Consider the following 26,221-nt stretch of genomic DNA (forward strand, 5'->3'; position numbering starts at 1 on the left):
ATGGCTGTGAATGTCTTGGTGTTAAGTCGCAGACAAGCAGCCATTGATGAAGAGCTTTTGTTTTGCTTTTCTCGCAGTAGGGCTGTTGGTGCGGTAATATCTAGGTCAGGTTTGATTAAGCACGTTTTATTCTTTTGCGTGTGTTTAACTAGTGACTATTGGCTTGTACTGAAGCTGGTAATCTTCGCGGAAATATCCGTATTTTTGATGTACCTATACAGAAATAGAGGTGTATCTTTTTTGTAAAATACCGTGAAATTTCTACAATGCGTTTAGAATTAGTTTTAAAATAAATTTATTTTTAATGGAAAGTAAAAATGATATTATTTTGAAATTTATTCTGAGACCAATTCTAAAATTGCGTTTAGTTGCTTTTTAAGAGATTGTTTTGAGTATAATAAAAAAGTAAAATCGCGTTTATTAATTAATATATTATAATATTATTGTAAGTACTAAAAAATGAAAACAGAAAAGTAAAAATAACTTTCAACCGTTTTCTAATTCCTTCACAAAAACCATTCACACTGTTTTCGTTTTCAAAACATTTGCTAAACAAATGTCGTTTCGTTTTTATTTTCATTTTTTTACTTCTCGAAATATGCAAAAATTGTTTTCAAAAACAGTTCCAAACACGCACTATCTATTTCCTTGAAAAGTACAGTGTTAAATCACCAAATATCATGGAAATTTTTTGAAAACTTCATGAATTTTTAATAATGCAAAATTTATGTGTTCTTTTACTTTCTTTAATCTGAAAGTAGTCATCCTCTTTTGATACTTTACCACCTTTTGTTTTGTATAATATTGCTTAAACCAAGAAGGTATTTCAAATATCTTTGAACCTTCTTGAAATTTCTTTTAATAATTTATCATTTTGTATGCAACTATATATGGGGTCTGAGACGTTATTTGTAGTAGGTTGACTTTTAACTATTTTACTTAATGTGTAAACGTATGTGCTTATAATTTATTGTATTATATATATAATCAAATTTTATCAAGCATTTTTATCACACTAAGGGTACTTTCATTTAAGAGTTTCATCTAATTTATGTACTATTCGTTACTTTAGAGTTTCTTAGTCTTTCTTAAAAATAAAAGTGTTTTAGAATGAACTTGATCCGTATTTTACGTCAATTTCCACTAACATTGATATTTTCGTCCATATTTCCGTGAAATTTAGATACCAATATTAATTTCATGAATAACAATATTTTCATCTTTGGCTGTATGAGTTAATGAACCAAATTAGCGCCAACAAAGACTCAGTATGGTTCGCAACTATTTATTTCTTCCTTGTCTAAGGCTCTCTATACAAAGAAATAACGAAGCAGCATTGATGATCAACTAAAGACACCCTTTTAGATTTCATCAAATCTAGGTTTTTTCTTTCCCAGTTTGAAGTTTTTCCTTTTCTTAGGATCATTGGAGATCGATCACATTTTCTGCCAATTCTTTTCTGCATTTCTGAGAATATAAACGTTTGCAGGACAAACGGTTTTCAGTGTTTTCAGACAACATAAATTGTGTCTGGTTGTGTGTGTTTTTCCCCCCTGTTGGACTATTTTCCATCGATAATTTTCTTTCACAATAATATATACAAGTGCGTGTTTTCTTTTTGGCTGCAAAAACAACCGTGTTATTTTTTTATTCGTTTTGGTGATATATGTTATATAGTTCTTTGTTATATTCCACTTTTTGGATGCCGTAATAATGACATGCAATATTCATGTATATGTCAAGTAATATTTTTTTAGATTTCTTTGGGTGGTTTGTTTGATTGCTTGTTGTTCTCGAATTGTTAGTGTTAGTTATCCAGTCAACTGGGGCAGTTAATATATATATATATATTGGCAATAGATACACCAAACCTACTTCCGAATTAATTACATTACTAAAGTACTAATGGTGACTAGCATTCTGTTTCCATCCGCCCGGCCTTGAAATACTTTATCGCCTGTTCGGTTCGTCAATTTAAATTTTTAATTTGAGTTGAGATATAACTTTATATGAGAGTTTTTAACTGTAGTAAAAAAGTTAGATGTGATTTTTTATTAAAACTTTTTACTGTAACAAAATTAAAATTAAAAACTCGAATTGGTAAAATTAATGATACCTATATTACATATAGTGTGTGTGTTTTTTTTTAAAAGCTTCAGGGTAGAAGATTCAAACTATATATATATATATATATATATATATATATATATTAACTTACTTCTTTTTTTTTCCTTTTTTTATATGCTCCTTCCGTCCTTGGGTTCTCCAGGTTGCATTTTATACGTTATTGAGGCTAACAACTTCTTTAGGTATTATTTAGAATTGATGACGTGGAGGTTGAAAGGTAAAAACTTTTGGTTTGTTGGCCCGTTCAGTTCGTTGATTCGAGTTTTTAATTCGAGTTGAAATGTGACTTTATGTGAAAACTTTTTACTGTAGTAAAAAAGTTAAATGTGATTATTTATGAGAGCTTTTTACTGTAACAAAACTCGAATTCTAAACTCGAATCAGCGAAATGAATGGGGCCATATTTAACTAGTTGGGGTGGCCAGAGTGGTGGGGTTTTTTTTTTTTTTTTTTTTCTTGCTAGTTTAACATGGAGTTTGGGTATTTAAATAAATTCCTGAAACCTTTTTTACTTTTCTTCATGGTTAATATTTGGGTGTTAGGACAGGAAACGGCACCGTAACAGGCGATATAAAATACGAAACATGCCGACAAAATGTAGCACCAAAGTCAAATCTATACCGAATCTGAAAAAGTTTTTAAGAAATTATCGTGCATAAAGACATATACAAGATAAGCAAAATATGATTTTAGTTAATAAAATAAGGTAGTATATTCAAAAATTATGCACAGTTAGGAATGTGATAGAGACATAGTGATATATAGTACTTGTATTTTTGAAAGTCCTCTTTGCTAATTAACTTAGGTCCGGATGAAATTACTTATAAATATTATTAGGGTCATCTCCAAGTGAACTCCTTAAATTTTAATTAAAATAGCTAAAAAGCTATTTTAGCTAGCAACATTTGAGTGAGTTACTCCAACTATACTTTCTATTTTAACTAGAAATATATTATTTTAATATTTAAATATTTTAAAATATAAATAACTTTATTGAATTTAAAAATGAAACTTTGCTATTGTTTAGAAGAATAAAATAATAGAAAAATTAAATGGCTATCCTCTTATTTCTATCAATGTTTGACTAGTGTAAAATGCATTCTCTAAAAAAAGTTAAACATTGGATTTATGGTTCGAATTTAAAAGAGAGAGAGTTAAATCTTTAGCCATTTTCACTAGAGACGTGAAATGACTAACATAATTGGAGATGTTTTAACTCGTTTCACAAAAAATAACTTATCTAATAGGTAAATAAAGTCCAGGTGAGATTCGACGCATATGGTTCTAATAGTGAGAGCAGAAAGTATGACTGATACAATAATCTTAAAGTTTGAAATCGCTGTGAGGGTCATATTGGTAGCTTTGATAATTTGACATTAGGTTTAATATATAATAAATTTGACATTCAATTGCTATAATTGATAATTTTACTTTTTCTTTTCATTATTATCACTTTCAAATTATAATTTTAATATTAAAAGTACTTTTACAACTTTCAAATGTTAATAATTACAACAAAACTAGATATAACATTTAAAATGACATTATGCATTTCGAGCACAGAACAACATAGAACATCAAGTATTATTTCCACACTTCTTAATATGGTGAATATAGTATTGGCATTGACTTGTGCATCTGAGTCTTATAATAGTATCCATTAATTGTAATGTTCTCTCTTGTATTATCTTTTTTTATTTGTGCGGGGTCCATAATTAGGTCCAATTTCAATTCTATAATGCAGACTAGACATCAGTCACATTACTGAGAACACAGAAAAATTAACGATAAGGCAAGACGACATGTCTTTTTGCTAAAAACGACGTAAATATGCAAGCTATATATAGATCGTTTCTCCACTCAAACACTGGAGGATTACAGACAAAAACAAGATGCTTGCTGTTGAGTAGAAAGTAATGTTTTACAAGTGAAACAACTCCTCAAATATCGTTCTTACTTTTCAACCCGAAGACGATAATCATTTTCAACTAGCTTGGGAGACGTGCCTTACGCACGTCCCCGTTAGTAACATTTTTTTTTTCACTTTGCAATTTGCATGTCTTTTTAAAAATTTATTAAAATTATTAAGTTTGATAAGTCATGTTTTCATAAAAGATATTTTTTTAATAGTTTCTCTATGAAGATAAATAAATGAGTATGCTGACAATTCAAGTTATAATTTAAGTTAAATTTAAACAAGAGATGCTAACAATATTTTCTTTTTTTTCTCTCTTTTTAGGGATGTCAACAATGTTTTAATATCAATAAGCATCAATAAATATAGCCAACTGAAACTAGAAAATGATATCATAAAAATTTTTACAATAACAGTGTAAACTTATTCATAAGTTATTTAAATTTAACTTAAATAGAATTGTGGTTGTATGAAAATCAACAATTTCATATTATGCATAATAATGGTTAAAGAAAATGTTGAAAACAATAGATACATCTTCTCGATTATAATAATATAGATCTATATTAAAGAGTATAGAGATTCACAAGTTAAAATATTTATACGTAATAAAAAAAAGATACTAAATGAGGTGTTTAAAAAGAAAATTAATGAAAAAATATTTTACCTAGAAGAAAATTTATTAAAATATTTTTTTAGAAAACATAAAGGATACTCAAAAATATAAAATAGAAAGTAATATAATTCAAAAAATAAAAAATAAGTAAAAAAATACGAAAACAAAGTTATTATATTATTGAAGTATAACTAAAAATACAACATGAAAAATAAATGAAAAACAAATAAACGAGCATAATAAGCATTAAAAAAAACAAAATGAAAAAAAAATCAATTTTACTTTATAAGAAACGAAAAAGAAAACAAAACAAAATGATTTATCCTTTAAAAAATGAAATAATTAGAAAAATAAAAAATACCAACATAAAGCAAAGGAAAGAAACGGCAAAAAAGAACCATCGGCATAGAACAAATCAAAGAAAATTTAACATACCTCTATGTAATTTTTTAGAATAGTTATTGAATGGTAAAAATTAAAGTTATCATAGATTTCAAAATAACCATTATTTATAATTTGAGAACTTGACATGTGGGGTGTGTGAAGGGAAAAAATATCATTTTCTTTATACTAAAGTTTAATAATTTAATTAAATCTATCATATTCGTCCTTTTTTGTCATTTTACATGAGAGTCCTTTTAATAAGAAATTATAATTAAAAAGGAGTGTGAAGAGTAAAGAGGGGCATATGAATAGAACCACCATTTTAAAAAGTAAATTAAATTTACTTTTTACACACCTATATAATTCCAAGATTACCCGTAATTATTTTTATAAAATAATTGATTCTTGTCCATTTCAATTTTCTTTTCACACCTAACAATTTTATTTTAATTTTATTTAATTATTTCATTGTCCCTTCATATTTTTTTTGTCGAAGTTTTGGGTGTGAAGCCTGTTCCCAAAAAAAAAAAAAAGATAGAAGATGAAACGAGAAAAAAATCTATCTATCTTTATAAACAAAAATAAAATGATTAGTCTTTACAAAAAAAAAAAAAAAAAATCAGTAAAAGATATAAACATGAAATGAAAAAAAAAAAAGATAAAATAAAAATCATCATACAACTAATAACAAAGAAAATTTAACATTACATCAATGAAACTCTTTGGAATAGTAATTAGAGTTTTTTTTATAAAATTTAGGATATAATATGTGGGGTGTGTGTTGAGAGATAAAACTATATAACTAGTTTCTTTTTTAAATTAAATTCAATTGCACAATTAAATATGCTATGATTGTCCATTTTTGCCATGTGAGGGTGTTTTTATTATTAAAAAAAAGTTAAAGTTAAGTGAGGTGGGGAGAGTGAGTAAAAAGAGATGTGTTTATAAAACCACCCTTCTATCGTGACATAAGATCACACGAAAGCGATCAATATGGTAAGCGGGAAGGGAATAAGGGTCGAATCCGTTTCTTTGGTATACAACATATCGGCTGTTTTGCTCTCAAGCTGGCATGCGTTATTATTATTATTTTTTTATTTTTTAAATTTTCTTTTGGAGAATTGAGAATGCAAACTTGTTAGCCTAATACTACATCTCGCTATGTTTTGAAGGAGGAAAAAAATGAAACGACATACACTTTGAAGTTTTAAAGTTTTCACCGATCTTATGCAAATGTTGCCGCATATCCTATATACTTTAAAGCATATAAAACATATCCTTTAAACTTCAAAGCATATTATTTTATGGTTTTTTTTTTCCTTTTTTTTTACCCTGCATTTTGAGTTTAATCAGAAATTATACATTTAAGTTTTTTTTTTTATGAATCTAATTATATTGATTGCATTTCATGAATTATTTTTATCAATCTAATTATATAGATATATATATATATTGCATTTTCATTAAAAAAAATTATATAGATTGCATTTAATGAGAAAATTTATACCTTATCTTGGAATATAAAATCTTCTCCCAACTTATGCAAATGGTTTGGTTTGTTTTTTTTATTCTTTCGTTTCCCTTTTTTTTTTTTGGTGGAAATTATTTTCCCTAATTCTGGATAAATTCTTGATAAGTTTTTACTATAATTTATTTTATTTTTTTCTCTTTTTCGGGATATATTAATCATTTTAGTTGTCAAATCTATAAGTTGTTAATTAAAAAACGTACACATTTACCTATTAAATGCAATTTAATGGCGTATTTTTTTTGGCAACATTTGGAAACTAAAGATATATTTTTTGAATAACTGAAAATTTAAATTATGAAAAAGTAACTAAAAAACCCTATTTTGTTCCTCAACTTTTAAAAGTATTAAATTTACATTATTTTTCGGGCTGTTAAATTTACATTATTATTCTAAGGATTTATGTAAACTAGCTAGCTGTTTATCTTAGCATTTAGTCCCCTTTAAACAAATCAGACTAAAATTTTGATAATTAAAAAAAAATTGCAAATGCTTATCACTTTAACCATTAGTGTCGCCTCCTATTTTGCTCAGATTCCCCGCAAGCCATCACCTAGCTTCTATATTGAGCCAGTTTGGCATTGCTATGCTGTTAAAAATTTTGTATGTTTCTGTGCTATTAGTCAGAAGTTGTTGTTATTAGAAATATATAGGCGTTCAGACAATTTTTTAAAAAACATTGTTATGAATATCAAAAGCAAAAATTTAGGTATTTGATAAATTATGTATAAAATTACTGTGAAGGTGTACAATAACTAAAATATACATACTATAACACATACTTATAATTAGTTTTATCTCTATTTTTATAGTCAATATTCATACACTACAATACTAATAATATTAAATTTTCACTTTATTAATTAAAAGGGAGATTCTCTGGTACGCCTGGCGTAGCGGTATGTCAAGTTTTTCTAACTGCTGTATCTGTGTATTTTTTAATTTTTATGTAATTTTATGCAGATTCGATGGACATAAAACCTCGCCTACTGGTATGTTGACGTACCGGAGAAGGTTCCTAATTAAAATATCTCTAAAAAATAAAATGGTTTTATTCAAGGTGATAAATTACATATCTATAAAGAAATTAAATAACATAAAGAAGTGAAGATAAATTATTTTTCAAACTTGCAACATTATAGTAAAAATATATTATTAAAATTTAGCATAATAAATTTATTAAATATTTTTAATTTTTAAATAACATTTAAAATAAAATATACTCTTTAATTTGTTTTTGAAGAAATAAAATGAGTTGATTGGGAATTAAGATTTATTATAAGGGTCTTTTTAGTAAATTTGGACAATGACAGCAGAAGCTGCAGTAGAAAAGCAACCCTTGACCTGCTTCTCAAATTCTATTGTGGGGCAGCAATTTTTAGAATGTAATGACTGAGAAAATCTCATATTTTAAATAATACAATTTATGTATTTAAGCCAAGGATTTTCCTAGAAAATACTATGTTATATTTTCTAACTGAAGGATTTATGGAATTAACATCTGTATTCCAAAATTCTGTAGTAGATTTCATGCTAAGTTCATATTTTACGATCAAGTAAATTCGATCGATAAATTCTCGCCGTACTTTAAGGTAGAAGAATTTTCAGTACATATGTAGTTTGAGATTCTTAATTCCAAGAATCTCTAAGCACAGCATTATGATGCCCCTCCTAGGAGGCCGCCACTGTAGCTGAAATTAACTTGTACTTACTGGGATTTCTTAAAATTTACATAACACATTTTTTTTTTTAAATGTTACTTAGAATGAATAATTTCATAATTCGTAACAATAATTTCAAAAGAATGAATCACTAAATTTCTTAAAACTTTTCTTAATTTCAACTAAGATAAAACCTTATACAAATATCCTTCAAACTGAGCAGCGTTTGAACTCTTATTTTAAATACTCTTTAAAAGCCTCTCTAAAACTAGTGAATTCAATCGGGCCATCTAATTTGACTTTAAAACGGATTTCATGAGAAATCTTAAATTCAAGTACATCTTAAAGTCCTTTTAAAATCAATCATTTAAATCGTCATGTTTAAAATTCATTTATTTGTTGCATGCACTGTTGCAACGTTCTAAAACTTAAATACTCGATACTAAGATTGTTAACTACAACCTCAGTTTTCTTAACATGCATATGTACATATACTTTTCAAACATACATGCTTGAAACCTTTGAATCATATATACATATACATGATTTTACCTAAACTTATTGCGTAAGATTTAAGTGTAAATGGTATCCATTCTCATCTCCACCATTCGTCCGCCGCTCGCCATTGCCCTTCAAGAATTGCTAACAGGTTTCTTACCTACAGCATGAACATATCTGATTGAGCTTTCGCTCAGCAAGTAGGAACTATCTCTCACAAAATAACTGTAAGTACACATGAATAAATATGCATAAGCTGATTATTCTTAATTATGATGTCTTATCAGTGTCTTATTTTCTTATCTTATCTTATATTTCTTACTTATGAGCCCGAGTGCTCGTACCACTTGCGCGTAATCATCAGGACGTGAGGGTTTGCAAGGTCCCCAACGACACCATGATTATAAACTGAACTGAAGGCCTCCCTCTCAGATGACTTAATTATTTTTTTTCTTCTCCCTTGCGGAGCCTGAGTTACCTCCCTCTTAGAGGCTGGTACGGCACTTAACTGAGTTTTTTCTTATAAGTTCCTCTTGACTTATTAAGGTGTATGCAATATGACATAGCAAAGCATACTATAACATAGAATGTACTCAAATACATATACTTCATGTGCACTGCTTAAGTGTATGCAGTATGATCTAGCATAATATACATAATATTAAATTAATCAAGAATTGCTAACAGGTTTCTTACCTACAGCATGAACATATCTGATTGAGCTTTCGCTCAGCAAGTAGGAACTATCTCTCACAAAATAACTGTAAGTACACATGAATAAATATGCATAAGCTGATTATTCTTAATTATGATGTCTTATCAGTGTCTTATTTTCTTATCTTATCTTATATTTCTTACTTATGAGCCCGAGTGCTCGTACCACTTGCGCGTAATCATCAGGACGTGAGGGTTTGCAAGGTCCCCAACGACACCATGATTATAAACTGAACTGAAGGCCTCCCTCTCAGATGACTTAATTATTTTTTTTCTTCTCCCTTGCGGAGCCTGAGTTACCTCCCTCTTAGAGGCTGGTACGGCACTTAACTGAGTTTTTTCTTATAAGTTCCTCTTGACTTATTAAGGTGTATACAATATGACATAACATAGCATACTATAACATGGAATGTACTCAAACACATATAATTCACGTGCACTGCTTAAGTGTATGCAGCATGACCTAGCATAACATACATAACATTAAATGTACTCAAACACAGATAATTCATGTGCACTGCTTAAGTGTATACAGCATGACATAGCATCGTATACAATACTTAAAGCATAAACATGCATATATAACATGTGTAACTTTTTCTTTAAAATCTATTCATACTATAGGCGGGATTCCTACTTACCTGAACTCAAGTTAAAGCAGAATTTCTACTCACTCAGATCTTCTATCCTCTACTGCTAAGTTCTGTAAAGGAACGCCCATTTATAGGGTGAGATTAACTTTTAGTAGGCTATTTTTATTTAGCATAGTCATAAAGGAATTAAATCCTTCTTTAGAATGTATTTATCCTTTTTATTAAGAATCGTATAAATTTATAATTTTTATTATAAGAATTAATTAAATCCTCATAATTCTATCTTTCTTAATTATATTCTAAGTCTTAGATAATTTAATTAATTAGTTTAATAATTAATTAAATGATCATCCATAATACACTTTTAATAAACTTTACTTTACCGCACTTAACGGGTCATAATAGTGTTGAGGTCCGCATTTAACATCGTAAAATTAAGGGTCTAGCGTATCGGTTTTATGATTTTCGCTTACACACTTATTTAAAACCGTTAAGTTTTATTGGAAAACTATATACGACGTTTAACATAAACATAAATATAATTCGCGAATCTCATAATTAACGTATTTCGTGAAAATCATACGCCTTATACGACTATCTTAATTAAACTGTAGGCAAGGTTTGTACTTGCCTAGATTCTGAGCTAAGTGGTTCCGATAGTAACTCGCATGTCGTGTCCTCATGCGTATTCCTCCAAACTAATTCTGGGAAGAACTACAAGCACTATGAATGATCCTTGAGAAACATCGTAGCATTAAACACTTAATTCTGATCTTCACTTGTTCAGTCTGAATCACCTTGATCCGCGTGCAACCAGTACCAGACCATTCTTATCAGAATTGAATTTGGTTGAACGGATGTCACCATTTCATTCAGCACGTCAAAACGAGTCAGGATATGGTCTTGGATAATCAAACGGATATCGATAGCCTGAGAAACGATACCTCACCAGAATAGGGCTGCGGCGGAGGCTCCCGGAGAGTTTTTTCGCGGCGGACTTGGGTCCTACCCCCCCTAAATCGACCCTTCTGAGTCCATTGGTGTGGTCAATTTCACACCATTCGGCCTATAATAGTACATATCGGGACTGACAACGTCGGTAAAATCTGGTGACTCAAATCTCACATTTCAAGTCATGAAATCTTAATATTGGTTGAGGGGTTTTCTTACCCGTGATCTTATGAGTGTTTTGACACTAAACTCATGATGATCCAACGGTTAGATCGTCGGAACCACCTCTTACCTCCACGGACGACGGTAGTGGCTTCATTTTCTGGCCAACGGTGACGGTGGCTGCTGGTTGGGATCTACTGGGTGTCGGCTTCTGAGTTGATTGGTGGGGGCGGTGACATCCACGGCGGCCTGGAGAGAGAAAAATAAGGGCGGCGGCGTGGTGATTCTGGCCACCATGGATGGCGGTGCTCCGGCCATCATTGAGTTGTGAAAATAGATGGGTTTTCTTCGTCTCTCTGCACTGAGTCTATAGGGACTGAAATCACCTCAATTGGGGGTCGGACGGTGAAAATATCACGACGGGAAGAAATTGGTATTTTCGGAACTTCCGCCGGTGATTGCGGCTGATTCCGGTGGAGTTGGAGGTCGTGCCACATGTCATTGAACTCAGCTCATCGAGATCTCTCTATTGACACCAGTTGTGTCAAAAACGCAGGTCTGAATCTCAAAGTGAGTATTTGGCCATGGCGGTTTTGTGAGAGAACGTGAGAGGAGAGAGAGTGAATGAGAGCAAGAGAGAAATGCGTGAAAGGAGAGAGAAAGAGTGGAAATTTTAGAACTTATCTTCAAAAAATTCCCTATAAATAAATATGATTTATTCTAGCTGGAGCTTATTTATTTCACTGACAGAAAATTTAATTTTTCGATGAGTTCTTTTTTTACTATTTTCTTACAGTCCAATATTAATTTCTGAATAATTTAATATCGTTTTATATTCTTATTCGTGTAATATTTTGAACTGTTTAAGTCTTGAAATTTATTCAAGACTAAACTAATTCTAAACTTAAATTTCTGCATTATATCCCAGGAATGACATTATTTCTGACAGTGTCAACTCCCGAGCTCACATTGCACCCTTCTACTATAGGTATTTATCTTGTGACTTTAACCTAGCTGTCTGGCAATTAAGGATTTTCTCTTTTAAAATGTCAGAGCGTTTTTTTTATACGCTGCTAACATCGTGTTATGCTTAGAGATTCTTAAAATTAAGATTATCAAACTACATATGTACTGAAAATTCTTCCACCTTAAAATACGGTGAGAGTTTATCGATTGAATTTACTTGATCGTAAAACATGAACTTGGCATGAAATCTGTTACAGAATTTAGGAATACAGATGTTAATTCCATAAATTCTTCAGTCACAAAATATAGCATAATATTTTCTAGGAAAATCCTTGCCTTAAATACATAAATTGTATTATTTAGAGTCTGGGATTTTCTCAGTCATTACAAGCATGATGTTAGCAGCGTATAAAAAAAATGCTCTGACACTTTAAAAGAAGAGAAAATCCTTAATTGCCAGACAGCTATGTTAAAGTCACAGATAAATACCCATAGTAGAAGGGTACAATGTGAGCTTGGAAGTTGACACCGTCAGAAACAATGTCATTCTCGGGATATAATGTAGAAATCTAAGCACAAGATAATATTATATAATTTGTATTTGTATAATTATAATGTGTACAATTTGAAATTTGAAATGAACACACGAACTATATAAAAAAAATTATTTCTTCATTGATTTTTAAATTTGTAATTTATGATTGCCTCGTTAAGAACCTTACCAAGAAAAACCCAATTGGGATAAAAACTTGGTAAGAAAAAAGGAGTGCAATCATTGTGGGACGAATGACAAATTTGACAAACTTGCAAAATCTATACAAGATTACACTAACACTATACAAATTAGAAATTACAAAGTAAATAAATATTTACAAATTACAATAATAAAATTTAATTTGAAGCAGAATGATCGTCTTGAAAATTAAAAGTTAATCTATTAAACTTGTCAATCCATTCTTGGCTTGCCGGTGAGATTGTATCGTGTAAGTGTTGATCGGAACGATCCCAATCCTTGATGCACACCAAAGCCTCAACAATATCCTGTTGCAATGCGTTTCTTCGTTCTTCAAGTATTCGGCCGGTTGTACTGAATGCTTGTTCGGCTGCAACAGTGGAGACCGGGATTGAAAAAATATCCATTGCCAGTCGTGTTAGGATCGGCCAAGTTAATGCTCGTGCCCTCCACCACTGAACCAAATCAAACATTTCACTACTGTCTACAACTAAGCCCTCACTCAGGTACGCCATTAACTCGTTGAATCCGCCGCTGTTGCTGCCACCTCTTAACGAAGATCCACTCCCAGATTCTTCTTGACCTTGAGTTGTCGTCTTCTTCTTCTTCTTAGACAACCCGAAAACATTCAAGAATGAATGTGGATTGTCGTCTCGTTGTTGCGGCTGTTCAACACGAGGTGTGTTTCTAAACTACTTTCGTAAGAGATATAGAGAGAAAATATTTTTTCCTTTATAATAGGAAATTGGTCTGTAGTGTCGATAGCTAAAAATTTACCCAAGTTATCTAATCCATTTTCTAAACCTTCTAATTTTAATCTAGGGCCGAAAATAACACCGAAACCATACAACATGGGTAATTTAGACCAATATTTCTTAAACTTATTTTCCATAGAGGCGATAGGAACTCCTAAAACCTCGTGTGTCCTAAATTCACTAAATAAAATAGACATTCTTAAAAGTTCTCCTAACGCTAATGGTGACATTGGGTAATAAGTTCCACTAAACTTTAAGGTAACTTCGTGAAATCTACCGAAAAAGTTATACAAGAGTTCGGCAACTTGCCAATCAGTTTCATCTATAAATCCTGGTCTTAATTTTGCACTAACATAATTTGGTATAGCATCTTTATAGGGGATGCATTGTTCAAGCAATATATAAGTGGAGTTCCATCTTATGGGCATATCTAAGGCTAATGCTCTAGGATTTTGATTACATGCTTGTAGAAATCTAAACCAATCTTGTATTCTTTGATTACTATCATGAATCCAAGCAATGTTATCTCTAATTCTTTTAATATGACCTGACCTTGGTTTTAAACCAGATTTTACTATTAAATTAATTATATGACTGTGAAATATATCATTATTACCGAATAAACTTAAATCATTTTCAAAAAGTTCTATTGCTTTAGTATTTGCAGTTGCATTATCTAATGTTATGGCCATTATTCTTATCTCTTAAACTATATTCATCAATAACAGATAAAATTGTGTTATATATTAAATTGGCAGGATGTGATCCTCTAACACATTTGAAACCTAAGATTCTCTTATCCAAATCAAAACCTTTATAATAATGTCCAGTTACAGCTAAATAATCCTTGTTGGCAACGGCGGACTAAATATCTGCCGTTAACGCAACGCAACCACTAGTAGAGTGTAGAAGGTTGATTAATGCTTCCTTTTCTTGTTTATATAATTTTAATGCATCTTTCCTAAGAGTAGTTCTAGAAAAAAATTGTGCATTAGGATTATGTACAATTTTAATATAACGTTGCCAATTTCTTTGTTCAGTAAAACTTAGTGGTTGATCTAATGTGGCTATTGTTGGGAATGGTGTCCTAGAAGCATGGATGTAATAGGATATTTATTATTTATTTAATAAAAAAGTTTACTCATTATTTTATGTGCATATATTTATGAATATTAAATGAATATCAAATGAAAATTCCATGATTATTTATGTGACCTTAAACGTTGTATATAAGTGTTATATGCGAGAGGATAATGTTTAAGGATAATAATAAAAAAATGGTGTTCATAATGAATTTAATTAAAGTTCAGAATCTTTAATTAAAACATTATTAATGCATGTCATTCCCATTTAGAATGGAACGGCTTTATCCACACTATTAATATGGCGAGATATTGAATGAGTGTATTTCACATAATGAGATTATGTGGAACAAGGACACAGACACAATATGAATTTCTAATAATTTTCGTTAAGTATAGAAATTCTAATTGAGTCTATTGATGGTCATATATAGAAAGATCTTAATCATGAGTTCTTAACAGACTCCTAATTATGGATTTGTGTCTTTTGATTTAGTCGGTACGGATTCTGAGATCCTGAGTCCTATTCCTTGTATTTTGGAGACATGATGAAGTAGGTAGCCGGGAATGTTATTATACGAGATGGAATCCATTCCTTCTTGAGATAGAAGTAGATAAATAATTCTCTTGAGGGTTGATTCGATACTTGGTGTGTTTTATGAATCACTGTCCATTAGAGAATCTATGGTGCTCAAGGATTAAGATATAATTAGATAGGTTAACGGATTTTACCTAGCTCTAATTATGAATTATTTATGGAGGATTGATCTATATGCAGTGACTATATCAAATGGACACTTCACAGTTTAGAAGTAATTTATGTCTATAATTTTGAGAGTGCAATTCCAAGTTTATAGTGGAGTAACTATTGGAACTAATAGAATTAAAGTAACTATTGGAACTAATAAAATTAAAGTGTTTAATTAATTATTAATTTTATTGAAGCTCGGGATTATAGGTCTATTAGTCCCCGTATCATCCTTGTAATTCTACCAGACACAAAGGGCAAAATGAGAATTTTAGAATTATGAAATTCTAAAACTTAAACACTCAAAAATAATTGATTGAGAATTAATTATTATTTAAATAATGAGATTATTTAAATTTGAATTTGAACACATCTAGATTTATCCATTTAAACTTATTTGATAAGTTGTTCAATTTAGAATTCAAATTCATTTAAGTTTGACTTAAATTCGAATTTGAATTTGAATCAAAATTAGACTGCAGGATAAATGATGATTTTCTCTTCCTTCCCTATCTGATATTGGTGCCTACACAGGGATAAAATCCCTTATCTATGGCCGGTCATAATGGATAAAAGAAAAGATGAGATTTTGTTCCAAATTCAAATAGGAGATAATTAACAAGCTTTATCTTAGAGATAGAGATTGGATTCCTTCTAGAAGATTTACTTCTACTCTATAAATAATATAATGATAGAAAATTGTGAGACACAATTTTTTAATACAATTTTTGACCTAATTTTTAAAGGGTGGCCGAAATTCTCCATAGAGTGAGAGGAAAAATATTTTCTCCAAAAATTCCACATCGTGCATGCGTTGGTGTTTGTGGAAATTCGAGTGTTTATTCTAACCCATTTTGACTCAGGTATGCCCACACACACGTCTTCATATATTCTAGGAATTGACGTGGAAGACATTAGTTTTCTAAACACAAGGCTTTCGAGCAAGGATTGTTCGAGGTCAAAGAACTCAAGTTATTATCTTAATCGGCCTCCAGGTATTATTCCTAATTGAGTTCTTAATAGATAAATTAATGTGATTAATTTATTCGTGCATAAATTAATATAATCTATAGAGTATCTCAAAGGTTTTATGAAAATTTTTGTTATACACGATCCGCCTCCCCCACGCTTCCGCATCCGAATTCAATTCGGTAACCAATAGCTATTAATCGTGTCATTTCCATACGATCAACTTGTGGATCGTATTTCCACGTCTTAGACCGCCAGTTTGGCGGTCAAACGATAATTGCGTTTGGCGAAGATCAGCTCCGCCTCCTTGCTTTTGAAGACACTTTTCAGAGTGTCTTCTTAAGTGTGTAGTGCCGTGAATAGTGTTACCTTGTAATTTCTCACTACAATATTTACATTGAGCTGTGTATTTAATAATGTTACCGTTATTGTCGACCTCCTCGAAGGTGTTAAAGTGCTCCCAAACTGTTGAGGTGCGCTTGCATTTCTTCATATAACTTGCAACACTTGCACTAGCACTATCGTTTGCCTCTCCTCCACGGCCACCAATACTACCACCATTACGTCCCTGACCTCTAGTACATCTACTAGGGGTCGGATTTGCAGTTTCCTCAGCAACTCTTTCCGTAGTTTGCGATTCATGCGTTTGAAAAACATTAAGAAATTGCCCTTCTTCGATGTTGAATTGGGCATCAATGGGAATATCACCACCATAACCAGAAGAAGCCATTATGAAAAATAAGAGAGATTAAGAGCACTTTGAGAGAGATTAAGAGAGATCGAGAGAGATTTAAGCGAGATTAAGAGAGATTTGAGAGATATTAAGAGAGATTAAGAGAAATTTAGAGAGAATGAGAGTTTTTGGGTGAGGAAAATGGTTGGGGATGGGGGGTATTTATAAGAAAATTTTTGGCTTGAAAAAAAAAAATTTCCCCTAAAAATTCGGGTCCAACAGCTACTAACATTTTCGGGCAAGTCAGACAACAGTCAAAAATATAGCTGTTGGGTTCGAATTTTCAGGCAAAAATCAGGCGGAGGGTCGGGTTCGGGCAAAAAGATCCGTTGGGTTCGAAATTTTGGATGGATTTCGGGCTAACAGTCAAAAAAATTCGGGCATTTTTCAGGCAACGGGCAAAATTCGGGCAACGGTCAAAAAAAATTCGGGCAAAATTCAGGCAAATTCGGGTAATGCCGGAAAATTAAAAAAAATCCGGCGGACGGCGGGGGGACGACTTCTCCACGGCAGCGGGCAGTCGGGGGAATGAATATTTTTGGGCTACCCGAGCCCGTGCCCGAAAAATACCATGGACGGGCGGCGAATGGCACCTGCCCGCCGTGCCTGAAAATTTTCAGGCACCGGGCATGCCCGCCGCCCAAAGTTGCAACACTGTATACGCTGTTAACATCATGTTATGCTTAGATATTCTTGAAATTAAGATTCTCAAACTACATATGTACTGAAAATTCTTCCGCCTTAAAGTACGGCGAGAATTTATCGATCGAATTTACTTGGTCATAAAACATAAGCTTAGCATGAAATCTGTTACAGAATTTATGAATACAGATGTTAATTCCATAAATTCTTCAGTCACAAAATATAGCATAATATTTTCTAGGAAAATCCTTGGCTTAAATACATAAATTGTATTATTTAAAGTCTGGGATTTTCTCAGTCATTACAATCTACCCCCTTGAGAATTTTCGTCTCGAAAATTAGAACAACTCGGGGTAGTTTTTCCTCGTATCCTCTTCGCATTCCCAAGTAGCTTCCTCAATATTGTGATTTCTCCACAAGACTTTAACTAGAGGAATTACTTTATTCCTTAAGGTTTTCTCCTCGCGAGCTAGAATCTGGACAGGTTTCTCCTCGTAAGTGAGGTCTGCGTGCACTTTGACGGGTTCCTAGTGCAATACATGCGATGGATATGTCGCATACTTCTTCAACAACAATACATGAAAGATGTTGTGTACAGAAGCCAATTTGACGGCAATGCTAGTCTATATGCAACTTTACTAATCCTTTCGAGGATCTCAAACGGTCTAATGTATCTTAGGTTGAGTTTCCCTCTCTTACGGAATCTTGTTACTCTTTTCATCGGTGCCACCTTCAGAAAAACTAAGTCTCCTACCTGAAACTCTATAGGTCTGCGGCGTTTATCCGCATAGCTCTTCTGGCCACTGTGAGCTGTATCAAACTTCTTTGTGATAAGTCTCACATCCTCTGTGGTTCTCCTGATAAAGTACACTATTTCTAGATGCTTCTCCCTAGGTTCATACTAATGAATTGGGGACCTGCATTTTCTTCCGTATAGAGCTTCGAAAGGTGTTATTCCTATTGACGTGTGATAGCTGTTGTTATAGAAAAAATTCTATCAAAGGTAACTTCTTATCCTAGTTTCCCTTGAAATCCATGACGCATGCTCTCAGCATATCTTCTAAGGTCTAGATGGTCCTCTCGGATTGACCATCTATTTGTGGGTTGAAAGCCGTACTGAACTTTAGCTTAGATCCTATTACGTCATGTACACTTTTCTAAAATCTTGACGTGAAACGACCATCTCAATCTGAAATAATGGATTTTAGAATTCCATGCCACGTTACTATCTTAGAAACGTATAGTTTGGCCAATCACTTGATAGAATAACTGAGTTTGATCGCACTTCTATTCTGGAATGTAGATCTTCTACAGTTCTCCTACTGGATGTTGTTGTTCTACTATAACTTCCTATCAATTAAGGCAATTCGATGTGAATTCAGCAACATCTTTCTGCTGTTAAGGTAACTAGTGGTTTGGATGAGATAGTTTGTCTCCAAAATGACTGATCAACTCTTCTTAGTCCCAGTTGTCAGTTCAATCTTCAGCTGAATTAATTTTTAGGATTAGTCAATCAATTGCCTAGTATGAGTCGTGATTGATCTCGAACTATTTTTAAACTTGACTTAGACTATACATTTATATCCCTGATTCAGATGAGACTTGATTATCATATCTATTTGATCTTGGTCCTTGGTTATCGTAAGATCCTTTTGATACAACTGTCGTGAAAACTCTTTAATTCTGAGTGTGATGTACTACTTTCATATAATTTGGATTAGAATGTTCATCCTTGTTGTTTCTGGTAGTACTACGTAGTACAAAATGTAATACTACATATTGAATCATGGGATTATTCCATAATTCTACAATTCTACACTCATAATACCGTTTAAATCTTAGAATATTCTTGGTTATTACTAATCGGGTGCTTACTTATTGGTTCGTCAATTTGTCCGAACCGTTAAGAATGTGATGACTTATCTGACGTCAAACAGGTTACTTGAAACGTTGCACCATCATAGCCAATATTCTTAGTTACTATCTGACATGGTGTACCGTTAAGTCATTTCTTTCATGTCTCACGGTACTCTTAAACATACATAGATATACGTATTAGGCTTTTCATAGTATATCTTGTCATACTGATATTTTACACGTCATTATAATATGAACACGTGTACTTAAAGGTTTTAAACCTGTAGAATGCACGGCTTATTTATGGAAAAAAAATCCGTGAATAAGTAAACTTATTTCTCTATTAATTCTTCTCGACATTACAATTCACTAAACATATATAACTTAAACTTATTTGCGACGACACTTGTTGTCGCAAATATAACTAAATTATTTTGGATTTAGAAGGAAGGTTCTCGAATTATTATTTGCGACGATACCTATAATGTCGTCACAAATAATTTTTGGGGACCCACCCAATTTTCCCGCCTTTTATTTTGCAGAGGGATTACAAATCACTTTTTACGACGACACACGTTAATGTCGTCGCAAAAAAAATTTGCCACCCGTCAAAATAATCCTTTTTGTCCGGAGAAAAAAATTAATTAAATTTTATTTATGCGGAACTATTTGCGTCGTAAATAATGGACTATTTGCGACAACATGTCGTCGCAAAAAGTGTTTTTTTGGCGCTAAAAGTTCGTGCCATACGAGATCTGATATCAGTCATTATTTACGACGATATGTGTCATTTTTGCAAATACATTATTTTTTCAATTTTACAAAATTATTTGCGACGACATATCACTGCAAATATTCACTTATTTGCGCCGACAAATGTCGTCGCAAATAGGCTAAATTGTAGTAGTGGTAGCAGGTTGTAGTACGTGTTTACGGTCAACCATAAAAGAGATTCAGACATGCTGCAACGGGCAACGGAGCGCAAGGATTCTTCTGCCAAGCTGTTTTATCATGTATGATTTATACATGTTTTTCAACGATACAGCATTGGAGACTCCTACTCCTCCACCTCCTCCACGAGGTACCACGAATTCGATTAGTATTAATCCTTATCACGAAATTACTAAAGCGCTTTTATCACTATTGAACGACCTAAATTGGATTTTTAAGTACCATGCACGTTTAACTTGTAGAATTAGAGTATCCTAAGCAATTACTCCTAAGCTAATGATTATTGGGTCAAACGCCATGATATAGAAGGTGAGATAAGGCCTGAGTTTGGAAGAGCACGAGTTTGATATTCTTGCATTCTTTTTTTTTTTCCCTTGATGAAATTAAACTTTCCGCTGTCTATTGAAGACAACTAATTTGCCTGAAATTTTGATTCTCTATTTGAACGTTCATATGAAATGAATGACACGAAAGAGATATAGGGCCCGTTTGTTTGCGTTTTCGTTTTCGTTTTTCACGGTTTTCAAAGCAAAAAAATGAAAACGGGTGTTAAAAACGTGTTTGGTGCAATTTTTTTTAAAAAACAAAACCAAAAACGTTTTTGTATTTTTGTGGAAATCAGAAAACGAAAAAAAGGTGTTTTCATTTTCTTGTTTTCGTTTTCTGTTTTCTGAAAAACGAATTTCACTTTTTTTTTTCTTTTTCATTTTCTTCCCTCTTTTCTGAAACCGTTTTTGTATTATATATGTTTATTTAATATATTTATTTAATATATTATTATTTAATATATTTAATAATATTATTTATATAATATATTTAATAATATTATTTATTTAATATATTATTACATGTTTTCAAAAATTAAACCACCAAACGCAGTTTCAGTTTTTTTTAAAACTGAAATCAATCTCTAAATAAAACTACCAAACGCATTTTTAGAAATAATTCAAAAATGAAACTAAAAACGTTTTCATTTTCATTTTCGTACAGAAAATAAAAACGTTTTGGAACCAATTCCAAACGCACCCATATAGTCGGCCAAAAAGCTAATTTGACTTTTGTTAATTTAGGATAGAGCTTAGAGACTGGGTCCGTTTAGTTCATTGATTCGAGTTTTTATTCGAGTTGAGATGTAATTTTATGTGACAGCTTTTTACTGTAGCAAAAAAGTTAGATGTGACTGTTTCTGAGAGCTTTTTACTGTAGCAAAACTCGAATCGGTGAAATGAACGGGGGCTTAGACTGCATGCTCATGACTCTTCCCAGTCTGACTAGATGACTTTTCCAACTGCTTAATCTACAGAAGGGCTGAGATGATCTTTCCTCTTCCTTTCCTTTGACGTTTCTGCAACTATAGAGTCCCGTTCATTCAGAACACTTGAAATTTCTATCAGCATATTGTTATTGACTTTGATATCGCTTGCTAGTAATTTCTCCTTTCTTGTCTAGTCTTTGTCACATATGCATACAAAATGTACGTCCAAGTGCTCAAATATAGTTATTAGGTGTTCCTCAATTTAACACAATGAGATCCAATTACGAGACCTTTTTTTTTTTTTTCCTTTATTAATGACAGGAAGTTCCTAGTGGGGTTTCCCCCTATTTTATGTCTGAGCTTGTTGATGAACTAAAATTTGTCATTTTTAATGAAATCCCTTTTTCAGATAAAAGGGAAAAATAGAAATCAATTGATTGAATATGCAGAGTATCATTTTCTTTCTTTTTTTTTTTTTTTTTTTTTGGTTGGTGGGGGGGGGGGGGGGGGATATTTAGGAATTTATATCCTAAATTTTGAGTTTACAAGAAAAAATAACCTTGTATTTTGGATGCTTTAGAAACTACACCTATTACCACCAAAGTTCAAATCCATTTCAAATTTGTATCTTTTCTCAGTCAATAGGTGATTTTGACCTCTAGATGAATGAGTTTGACATTTTAATTAATTTATAGATAACACATAATAAAACTGTTATAAGGTTTGTTTTTATACAGGTGTTATAAGGAGTGTTATAATATTTTCTGTAACATTGGTCATTAATAGAAATTTATGGATTCAACAATAAATAACTAAACGTGTAAAAAAATAATGCAGAAACATAAACAACATCAGGAATTGATATCACAGTTCGGTGCGCACACCTAAATCTACGCGGCCAAACGGTCTTACACACTCAAAGACTCATTCCTTGACAATATTGCTATTGTGTAAAATCTTCTTAGAGACCTTATCCAGCAAGCATCACTCATCTTTGAAAGCTTTCTCCCTAAAGTAATACATCCTCATCCTGAAGAACAAACTTTTAGCTATCGCCTCTCAAAAGCACCTAACACAGACTTTTTCTGCAGATTGTTTCTCTCAAAACTCATACACATTCATAGCAGATTTTCAGAATAATGCACACCACAAAAAGAGGTCCACGGCTCAATTTTTCTCCCCACCATAAACCGCCCTCAACCAAGCAAATTCTCCTAAGGATTCTTTCCATACACAGAGCCAATCGATTAGCCAACAAAGTCAACCATATCAGCTAGAATCACACTACAATCAAATCTCTGAAAATGCCTTCCCAAAAACTGCTTACCTTCTATAGAAGAAATCATTCCAAATCTGGTACAAATAACTAAAAATATAATTTCTATAGTTGTCCACAACACCAATAACAATTGTACATGTTTTTTGAATTTATACAACCTTTTGCCAACTAACAAACGACCTAACAGAAACCATAATTGAAAATTTTCCATTTGCATATTAGCTTGAAAATACAAATTTTATGATTTTTTATTTGTTTTTTAAACAATGGGCATGATTCATTTTTAGATGCAAGACCATCTATAAGCTACAATGGTTGAAATTGTAAATTTAAGGGTCAAAATAAACCGTTGATCCAGAGAAGGTACAAAATTGATACAAAATTAAAATTCAAAAAGTACAATCTTGTGAACAGTTAAAACATAAAGCTATTTTTTTTTCCATATAAATTAAAAGTGCATGTATAAAATAGAAAACAACTTTTTTTCCCTGAGCAAGGATCGGCACAGAGAAGTCGCTATATAGCCTATGTCTTAACAAATTATATTTCGAGTCTGAAATTTAATGTCCACTATAGTTACAACTGCTATATGCTACCCTCACATCACATTTATATTGCTAAAAAATTACTTGCATTTAATCAACTAAAAAATGTGTTAAGCAAAAAGGCTAATTGTCTGAAATTGTGGGCTAGTCTAACTCTTAATTCTTTGAACTTTACAGTAGATTCCTCTGTTTAAACTTGGAATAATTCTAGCTGATATTTGAATTTTCAGCAGTGTGTAAAGATCAATGTCCGCATTTGACCACGTTACCATGATGTTTGAAGACACTAACTATGCCATTCACACAGACACACACACACACACACACAGAGCAAAATGGGCTATTGGCACTGTTAATTCATGTGTTTATTACATAATATTTAGCTTGAAAATTTATAGAAATAGTTTTATTATGTGCAAAATGTCCTCTTCACTACTGTTACAACTCATTGAATAATATTATAACATTTTGTAATTAATTTAACTATTTAAGTAAAATTTTCAACTATATTCGATAGCTTTGTGAATTATCTATATTATATTTCACATTATCTATATTATATTTCAGAAATCCGTTCTCAAAATTTAGTGGTACAGAGACCAAAACTATTCAAAATAAAAATTTAGGAAGTAGCCTGCTAAAATCAAAAATTCAAAAAACAAAATATCACGATATTCAAAGTCGAAGGACCAATAGTGTCAATAATCAAAATTAAGCTAATTAAGTAATTATGATTATATATGCATACATTTTTAGGGAACGCTTCCAAATGGACGAGAAATAGCTGTCAAAAGGTTATCCAAGAGCTCTGGACAAGGTGCATTGGAGTTTAAGAATGAGGTTGTGTTAGTGGCAAAGCTTCAACACAGAAATCTCGCAAGGCTTTTGGGATTTTGCTTGGATGGAGATGAAAGGATACTTGTCTATGAATACGTGCCCAACAAAAGCCTTGATTATTTTTCGTTCGGTTTGTGCATATCTAAACACGTCTTTGATTAAATGAGGAGAAAAACAATGTTCTATCTTCCAATCGCATGATATTGCTACATATCTTTTTAATGGAGAATGAAATAGATATGTATGCAATAAACCTATGCTCTTTGTTGTTATATCATGCTTCTTACATATGTTCTCTCTGCCTGATATGCAGATCCAAAAAAACAAGGTCAATTGAATTGGTCGGCAAGATGCAACATAATTGAAGGAATTGCTCGAGGAATTCTATATTTGCATGAGGACTCTCGGCTAAAAATCATACACCGTGATCTCAAAGCAAGCAATATCCTGCTAGATAAGAGAATGAATCCAAAAGTATAGATTTCGGCATGGCCAAGATGTTTGGAGTAGACCAAACTCAAAGAAACACTAGAAGAATTGTTGGAACTCAGTAAGTTTTGAACTTTCAAACTACTTATAATAATGTGCTTCAAAATAGTTTCAATTCTTATCTAATATATATATATATATGTCTTATCACCTTTTGTGTTTTTGTTCTGCGAGAAAAGTGGCTACATGGCCCCGGAATATGCTATGAAAGGATTGTTTTCCATAAAATCTGATGTTTTTAGTTTTGGAGTGCTCTTGCTTGTGATTCTAAGTGGGAGGAGGAACACTGGCTTTCACATAACAGATTGTGCGCTTAGCCTGGTAGCATATGTAAGATTTAGTAGCTTATACAAATATGGACGTCACAAATTGGTTTTTCAATTAAATAGTAATCAATCTCCTTATATATTTTATATATGGTGCTTGATCATCATACAGGCATGGCAGTTATGGAATGAAGGGAAAGCATTGGACTTAGCGGATCCATGTTTGGGAGACTCATGTCATCCAAACGAAGTTTGGAGATACATCCAAATTGGGTTATTGTGCGCTCAAGAAGACGCATTATTAAGGCCTACCATGTCATCAGTCGTTCTAATGCTGAAAAGCAAAGCTCAGAGTTTTTCTCAACCTGAACGACCTGCCTTTACTACTAATCGATACTCTAGCCACCAAAAAATAATAGTTGTTAATAGTTGTTAATAGTTGTTCTGTCAATGAGATTACAGTTTCTAATTTTCTACCCAGATGATGAGCGAGACAAGAAATTGTAGAATCATAAAACTAATGTATCGTATAATTCCCTTCGACTCGATCGTAGTTGCTTAGATTCTCGCTGCACTTTCACTCAGAATAGGAAAAGCAAAAACTGATATTGAGGAGATATCCACACTCTATTTGTACTTGCATGATTTGCGTTAATATTTAAATATTGAGGCTTACTGCATCAGTGTGAACAACATACCGTTCAAAATTTTACGCACCCTTTACACATTAACGATGTCTTATATTTTAACGCTGAATTTTAGATAAGAAATTATGTGGCCTCCTTTGAATTTCAATATCTTATTTTTTTAAAAAAAATCAACATCTTACAATCATTAATAGTTCAAACACAACAGTATGATTAGTTAAGTTCATTTAATCTGTGATCGTTGGATCATAATCCTCAACTCTACGTGTCGACAAACACATCACGTGCGAAATTTTCTATTTATGTCCCCATCCAAAT

General features: G+C 32.0%; 1 pseudogene; it reads left to right on the forward strand.

The window, feature by feature from the left end:
* Positions 1–25,746, forward strand: LOC21411921 (annotated as a pseudogene).
* Positions 25,747–26,221: the final 475 nt, after the last annotated feature.

Source organism: Morus notabilis, unplaced genomic scaffold (genome assembly GCF_000414095.1).
Source record: "Morus notabilis unplaced genomic scaffold, ASM41409v2 Scaffold449, whole genome shotgun sequence".
NCBI classification, from domain to species: domain Eukaryota; kingdom Viridiplantae; phylum Streptophyta; class Magnoliopsida; order Rosales; family Moraceae; genus Morus; species Morus notabilis.